The sequence below is a fragment of the Triticum aestivum genome, chromosome 3B (genome assembly GCF_018294505.1).
Source record: "Triticum aestivum cultivar Chinese Spring chromosome 3B, IWGSC CS RefSeq v2.1, whole genome shotgun sequence".
NCBI classification, from domain to species: domain Eukaryota; kingdom Viridiplantae; phylum Streptophyta; class Magnoliopsida; order Poales; family Poaceae; genus Triticum; species Triticum aestivum.
Window position 1 is genome coordinate 647,099,790 of NC_057801.1, and position 7,515 is coordinate 647,107,304.

General features: G+C 45.6%; 1 pseudogene; it reads left to right on the top strand.

Annotated features, from left to right (window-relative positions):
- Positions 1-742: 742 nt before the first annotated feature.
- On the top strand, positions 743-3,249 carry LOC123067645 (uncharacterized; annotated as a pseudogene).
- The last annotated feature ends 4,266 nt before the right edge of the window (positions 3,250-7,515 follow it).

Here is a 7,515-nt window from a genome sequence, read left to right on the forward strand (position 1 = left end):
TAAATAGAAATTGATTGAAATTCCAGACAAATAATTATTTGTATCAAATGAGCTTGCCTATGGCACTGTACCACTAACAATGCAAATAAAAATGAGCTAATGTTTGTGGAATATTAATTGTAAGCCAAGTATTACTGGTAAAGATTACGTGAACACCAACGATGGAATTCCACTGGAAAAAGTTTCCATTGGGATATCACTGGCATGAGCCATTTATGCGCATACGGACATTAGGTACATTTGGAAGTTTGTATGGAGCAGCGCCTCACTGTCAGCTGTAACAAACTCGTCATCCAAACTGGCTCCACCGTTTTTTTTTTTTTGAGAGAGAGTCTGCCCTCCGCCCCACTGTGATGTACCGATAGCCCGGGACCCACTGCGCAACAGCTGACCTCCTGAGAACATCGCTACGCCCGGTCTACATGGGCTGCCAGAGACAGAAATGGGATCCGACGGCCGATCTTCACCGCTCCCGTGTGCCGCTGTGGAATATGTATACTTGGAACGTCATATTCTAGGAAGGTTTCAGGCCGTCGGGTGGAAGTGGGTTAGATGATGAACGGCTGGGGCGCCACTTCCTCCTGTATATGATGCGGGTCCCTGGATCTTCGTCTCGACAGCGACTTGCCTTCTCCCCAGTGTCAGACCCTTCCTCTATCTCTCTCTCTCTCTCTCGCCGGATTCCTCCGGAATTCCACACCCTTCCCAGCTCCTGCCTTGCTTCCGACCTCCCGCCGAGCGGATGGCGTCGTTGGGGGACATGCTTTTGAACCAGGAGCTGGCGGCGGAAGAGTATGGGAGGTTCGAAAGGTACACCCCGAGCTCTGCCCATGGTTTTTCCCAGTTCCAGCAAGCTGACAGCGCTCCGACCGGAGTCCCCGACACGGGATCGCTCGTTTCCGGTTTCGGCATGCCTCCCTCCACCTTCATCGTGCCGGAGGGTACCCACGCCGCCGCCGGTTATGGCGCTGAGGCCGTCCCGGTGGAGATCCCCGTGGTCCAGCGACAAAGATCTGCCTCCAGGAACCCTCAGGCGCTGCACAGAGGACCGTGGACCGAGGAAGAGGACGAGTACGTGAAACAGATGGATCTGATTCGTTTTTCTAGCAGCTTGATCTCGCGGAATGCATGCTGTTCTGCTTAATTGATCAATGTGCTTCCTTTTTTGCAGACTTCTCAGGAGATTGGTAGATGAGCATGGAGAGCACAAGTGGGCGACCATTTGCAAGCACCTCCCGGGACGGATCGGCAAGCAGTGCCGTGAGCGATGGACAAATCACCTGCGCCCCGGCATCAAGGTGATGCATGCATCGCAGCTTATAGTCTTGATTTGATTTTAATTAGGTGAAATCTTCCATGGATCTATATGATTCGGAAGTCTAAATTGTTTTAGTTTAGTTTTTACTACGTCCGAAGCATGCTGAACTTTTGGTCGTACAATTAGGACAGTGGGTGTTAAGCGAGAGAGGAAGAACAAATAGTTCGTCATATATGCTGCATGCTTTTATTTTAATCATTAAGTGCGCCAATTTCTTCATCAATGAGTAATTCTGTCCGTGGCCCTTAGGAAGAGATATGGGGGAGACAATGGTGAAACATTAGTTTCTTTTAGAATTATTGCAGATGCACGAGCGTCTGCAAATCGTGCAAGTTCAGTTTGAAAATAATTATTAAAATCCCCGCGAATCTCCTGCCTATACTCCGCAAACCTAATCTTTGGAGAATTATTATTTCCGAGTATGAATTAATTGCACTCATTAGTTTGTACTTGCCATGAATTTCACATGAGTTTCTAAAGTCGTCGTGGGTGTGTGGGTGCGTTGGCTGATGAATCGGATGTGACTCGTGATGTCAATGGTGGTACGCCATAATCGTAGCAGTAATATTTCCAGTATGATATTCAATTCAATTACACTTGATTGTGCCAATTATCTCGAGGCATTAACTTTGCTTCACATAATCACATTCCAGAAGGACCACATCTGGACTGAGGTGGACGACATATTGCTGATCGACGCACACAAGATCCACGGAAACCATTGGTTGACGATCGCGAGGTACCTCCCCGGCCGGTCGGAGAACGCCGTCAAGAATCACTGAAACGCTACAAAGCGGAGCCTCAAGTCGAAGCGCCGGTTCAAGAAGAAGACGAGCCAACAGGCCGCTCCGGGCCAGTTCACCTTCCTCGAGGAGTACATCCGCGACAAAGTGACGGCTGACGAGAACGTGGCGCCACCGTCTCCGTCGTCCGGCCTCGGGTATGACGGCCAGGTCGTTCCAAATGGTGCTGCAGTGCTGGCCGTCTCCAGCCCACCAGGGATGGGCATGTACATCCACCCAGCCAACGCGGCTGCTGGATCATTGTCCCAGGGAGGGATGATGAACCTGAGCTCGCCGTTGCCGGACCTCAACGCCTACGGCGGCGAGATGCAGGAGCGATACTACTATCCGCCCCACAGCAACAACAACAACATGGTGCACCATGGACCAGAGCCGGCATTTCAGCAGATGTTTAGTGCACAGGGACGCATGCATTCTGCATGCACGAACCTGAACTTGTTCCCGCGCCCCCCCCCCCCCCCCCCCCCCCCCCACAGCACCTCAGTGGCGGCTACTACGACAGCGAGACGGGCTGCAGCAGCGCCGGTGGGAGCGGCGATCTGGACGAAGACGTGGTCGAGATGGCCTCCAGGGAGTTCCAGACGTGAGGCCACACTGGACCTCACTAGCTTCAACTAAGAGGGTCCGTCCACCGGATCGATCCAGTACCGTATCCATTCATTTTAGTTTGTCGTTTTTACCTTTCCGAACATCTGAGTTTGTCGTTCGTTCAATCAGCTGCTATTGTATACTACCTGCTTCATCTGAAAATACTTGTCTTTGAAATAAATGTATCTAGATGTATTTTAATTCTAAATGCATTCATTTTTATCCATTTATGCGACAAGTAATTTCAGATGGAGCGAGTACGCCCGAAGAACACATCTGTGTGTTTGTGCGGCTTGGCATGCATGTATCTTTATTTTTCGTATTCTGAGTACTTTGTCAAAGTAACTTTTACCAGACAATTTGTTGGAGAACCTTTGTTGTACCTGTGTTTGTTTCTAGAGATAGCTATTCAGCCTATGGATTTCTGTTTCCGACATTATACATTTCTGTTTCCGTATTCTGAGTACTCTGTAAAAGTACCTTCTGCCGAACAATTTGTCAGAGAATCTTTGTTCTACCTGTGTTTGTTTTTAGAGATAGCGATCCCCCGTATGGATTTCTGTTCCCGACATTATTTTGGAAATATAAGCAATTTACCATATGATTTTATTAACAGAAATAATAGATAAAACATGACTATTATAGTAGAGTGAAGGCAAATAACATCTGCAAATGTGAACTAGAACAGAACATATGTAGAACAAGAAAGTATAGAGCAAGAAACGGTGGCATGTTCTTAAATAGAGAGAACACAAAGACGTACGGAGCAATGGCAGAAGCATTGGTCTTGGGGTCAATGTCCTCGCCAGCCATGTCGTCGAAGAGGTTGTCGGTGTCCGGAGCATCCGTGAACCCAAAAACCTTATCACCCTTCTCCCGCACAGGACTCGAGAAGACCGTAGCAGTAGCTAGACAATGGCTCGGCGCATTCCAGCAACCCGCGGGGGGCGGTGGAGGAGGAGCGCGCGCGTATGTTTCTCTTGTTCTCATGCTCATACATGTGGAGAAACAACCTTCCTTATAAGGAGGTCCAATTCCTACCAAACTAGCAATGTGAGACTAAACTTTAGTCTCATCTCTTTTCTTGCATAAATGGGCTAAGTGGGTCTCTAGAATTTAGTAGGAATTTCTAAAAATGTTATTGGGCTGGCCCAAAACTAGATTAAATTACAGCACATTATACTTCATCAGCACTGTTGGGTTGTGTGTGGAGCAATGCACTGGGGTGTGTGGCTTTGGTTAGGTGACAGGACCTCGCGGGCGAAGGAGATTATAGAGTCGGTTGTGTGGCTGCATGCCTCACCGGTGGTTGAATTCCGATAATCCTCTATCTACGAAAAGGTCTACGTAAGGTAACGTAACCTTCCTAACAATAATTCTCTCCCCCTCCTGATTTTCAGTGGGGGTGGGCCCCCAATCCCCTCTAATCCAATCCTGATTGTCCACATCGCATATTACGTAAAACACGTACGTTAGTGTACGTAGGTGTAGCATTGCCGGTTGAATTCTCTTTCCCTTGGCAAATGATTTATTTTGTATGCATGCTCCCTCTACGTCTTCATTTCGTCATTAACTAATTATGGAATAATTTATTTTTTTGCGATGATAACTTCCAATCTATTCATTAATTGTCAAGGTAGTATAAAGAATACCAGAAGTAAAAAATACATCTAGGTCCGTATACCACCTAGCGACGACTACTAGCACTGGAGTGAGCCGAAGGCGCACCACCGTTTTCGCCCCTCCCACAGAATAGCTGGGAAAATCTTATTGTAGTAGACAATCGGGAAGTCATATGACCAGTGTGTCAGAATAGCAACCGCCGCCGATGAAGGGAAACACAGATCAGAAGGATCCAACCTTTAGACACACGAATACAGACGAACGAAGGCGTGGATCCACCGAAGACAAGCACCGACCGAATCCCGCGAGACCCACCGGAGAAAAATCTACACATGCCCTCTGACGATGCTCGAAACATCATCGGGACGGGAACAAGGCAGGGAGAACCTTATCCATCTTTAGAGAGCGCCGCCGCCTCGCCTCTCTGAGAAGGACATAAACCCTAACAAAACTCAAAAGAGTGTGAAAAATGAAGCTCTGCACATTCTTTTGGAAGAGTCGGCTGTGCAGATCTACTTTCAGGAGAGTCTGATTGTGATCACGAGAATCTTAAAGGGGATAGCGCATCCAAATTGGCCACGAACAAGGCGCAACTGATATCGAAGAGCAGTTCAAGGGCTACTGACGCGTGGCTCGTCATAGTGGAAGCTGGCTTGAGTAGGTCGGCTTGTGCCATCTAGGTCGGTTTATGCCCTTGGCAGACGTCTCTATCTGTGGTCCCAATAGAGTGAAGGACTTAGAAGTCGTGGAGTATATGACAAGGAAGCCGACATCTAGGAGGACTCCTCCACGATTCTACCGACTAGGATCCTGTAAACCATAGACTTCGGTATCCATATAGGCCTAGGCTAGGCTAGTGATAATGACATAACCAAGAGACTATTCCTAATATGTCTATCACCATTGTACACCCCTATACATCAATCAACACAACACGAGCATGAAGGAGGTTTTAACTCGACCCCGAGGGCCTGCACCTAAGTAAACCGCCTCCTATTTTCCCTTCGGTCTACTCGTCTAGTTGTAATAGCCTATCTAGCGATATGCCGGGATATACTCCGACACCTAGGAGGGAATAGAGAAAGGGAAGGGTTGGATATTGCCATCTTAGATCAATTTTTTCACTTCAGTATTGCAGCAGTAACATGCCATTTTATGTTACCAATTGAGAACAAACTTATTTTACCGGACCCGACAAAAACTCCTTATTTAGACAAGTAAGTATTTGATGTTCCATCTCATGGATTTATGTTTCCTTTTAGGGAGTTTCAATAGTAACATGCAATTGTAGGCTACCCATTGGAACAATCATGAAAATACAAGGAAGGAGAAGGATGGACAGTAGGAGAAACTTTATATTTAGAAGCAAGGAAGATTAGATTATGCAGTAGTGGAGTGCAAACAAATTTTGTGGAACTGGAATGGTAGCATTTTAACTTGCAGATCAAGTGGATTGTTTTCACAAAGTTGTTATTGTTTCTTGCGGTCGACATTACACCATGTACCTCCTTCATTATTTGTAAATAAAAAATGTAATACACCGTCATCTCTTGCAGTAGGTGAGAACTATTTCATTTCTAGATCAAACATATAATGCATCATCATCTTTTGAGTTATATGAGTTCCATTACCATAAATTTGCTAAAGTAATAAAAAATACACCCAGCCAAAGGTTAGGCAACATGATAGACTTTTGAACTGACGATAATTCGAGCGCAAGCATGTATGATAAAATGTAATGTCATAGCATCAACGTATATATATATATATCCTTTTTACTCTAAATTCATGATGGTACCTAGGACAAAATAAACAAGTTGAACATTGTGATTTGTCACTTTCCTTGATTGTCGGAGAAATGCAACGACACGCAAAAGAACAAGTTGAACGTTGTGATTTGTCGCTTTCCTAGATCATGGGAGCACTGCAACGGACACACAAAAGAACAAGCTGAGCGTCATTATTTGTCGCATTCATGAGTCGGGAAGCCATATAATGACCACCCTGTTTACCGTTACATGTGACTATTGGATATAAATTCAACAAGATTCACATAGCATTTCCGCATGACTGCATAAAGGGAAATGACACAAATTATCCATTTTTGGCACTGGATGCTTATCGTACATAATCGACATAGTAATATTTTAACACTCATATTTATTTATCTGCAAAAGCCACCATATTGGAGCAATAAATAGAAACCTTTCATGGATTGAAATCATCAACATAAGGACTGGTGTTCTAGCATGCAAACAATGTGACATCTCATGGATAAACACCATCATCAATATATGTACTCTTATCTCGCATTAGGGATTCATGCTTATTCACTTATGTATATTCCTAAATCAACTAAAAAATATATTACACAAAACAACCTTAATATCAAACTGTGCATGGGGAGACAAACCCTATGCACATAGGGTGGAGGTTTGTTTCTCTCTAAAGTGATTTCATGCTTGGTGTGAGGTGTTCCGTCCTTTGTTTCTCCTTTTTAAATCATTCATCATGTTTAGAAAACCCCTGAATTCTGGCTCTAGTAACGAAGGTGAGGAACTCATAGGTCCTAACAACGCATAAAAACCTAGTCATCTACCCTATGTTCATATGGTACCAAAACTTGAATTATTTTTTTCTAATGGGGGCTCTATATAGCAGAGTGGCATCCAGTGTCCCCACTTGATTTTAGATTGTTATGATTCTTTTGGCATTTTCCCAACACAATTGTGTGTACATTGGGATGGCCTCCCTAGGGCGGTCATCACCAGTGGCAAACAATGAGTCGCACGATCTCTGGCGGTGGCCATGTTGCTCAAGAGATGATGAGATGCCGAAAGTGACTATGCAGACGATACTTAACTGGCCGATTGTATGGACGATGTTCATCCAGCGGTTCTACCTCATTTTGTCCCATGCATACATGGTTAGATTAGTAGGATCGTGCATGAATCGGCTGAGCACTGTCGTGTGCGTAGCAGCGCTCATGGAGATGCGCGATGTTCGCTGTAGTGGCCATCCACTTCCCTTTGGTGTTGGAGGGGACCTTCAACTTCCCGTTGCTTCGGTGGTGCCGTTGCCGATGACAACTTATTTACACGCAGCACCGCCCTTCAGTGGCTACGGCTTGGTCGTCTTTGAACCCATTGCTCGTCAGCGGGTTCGTGTAGAAAAAAAGTGAGG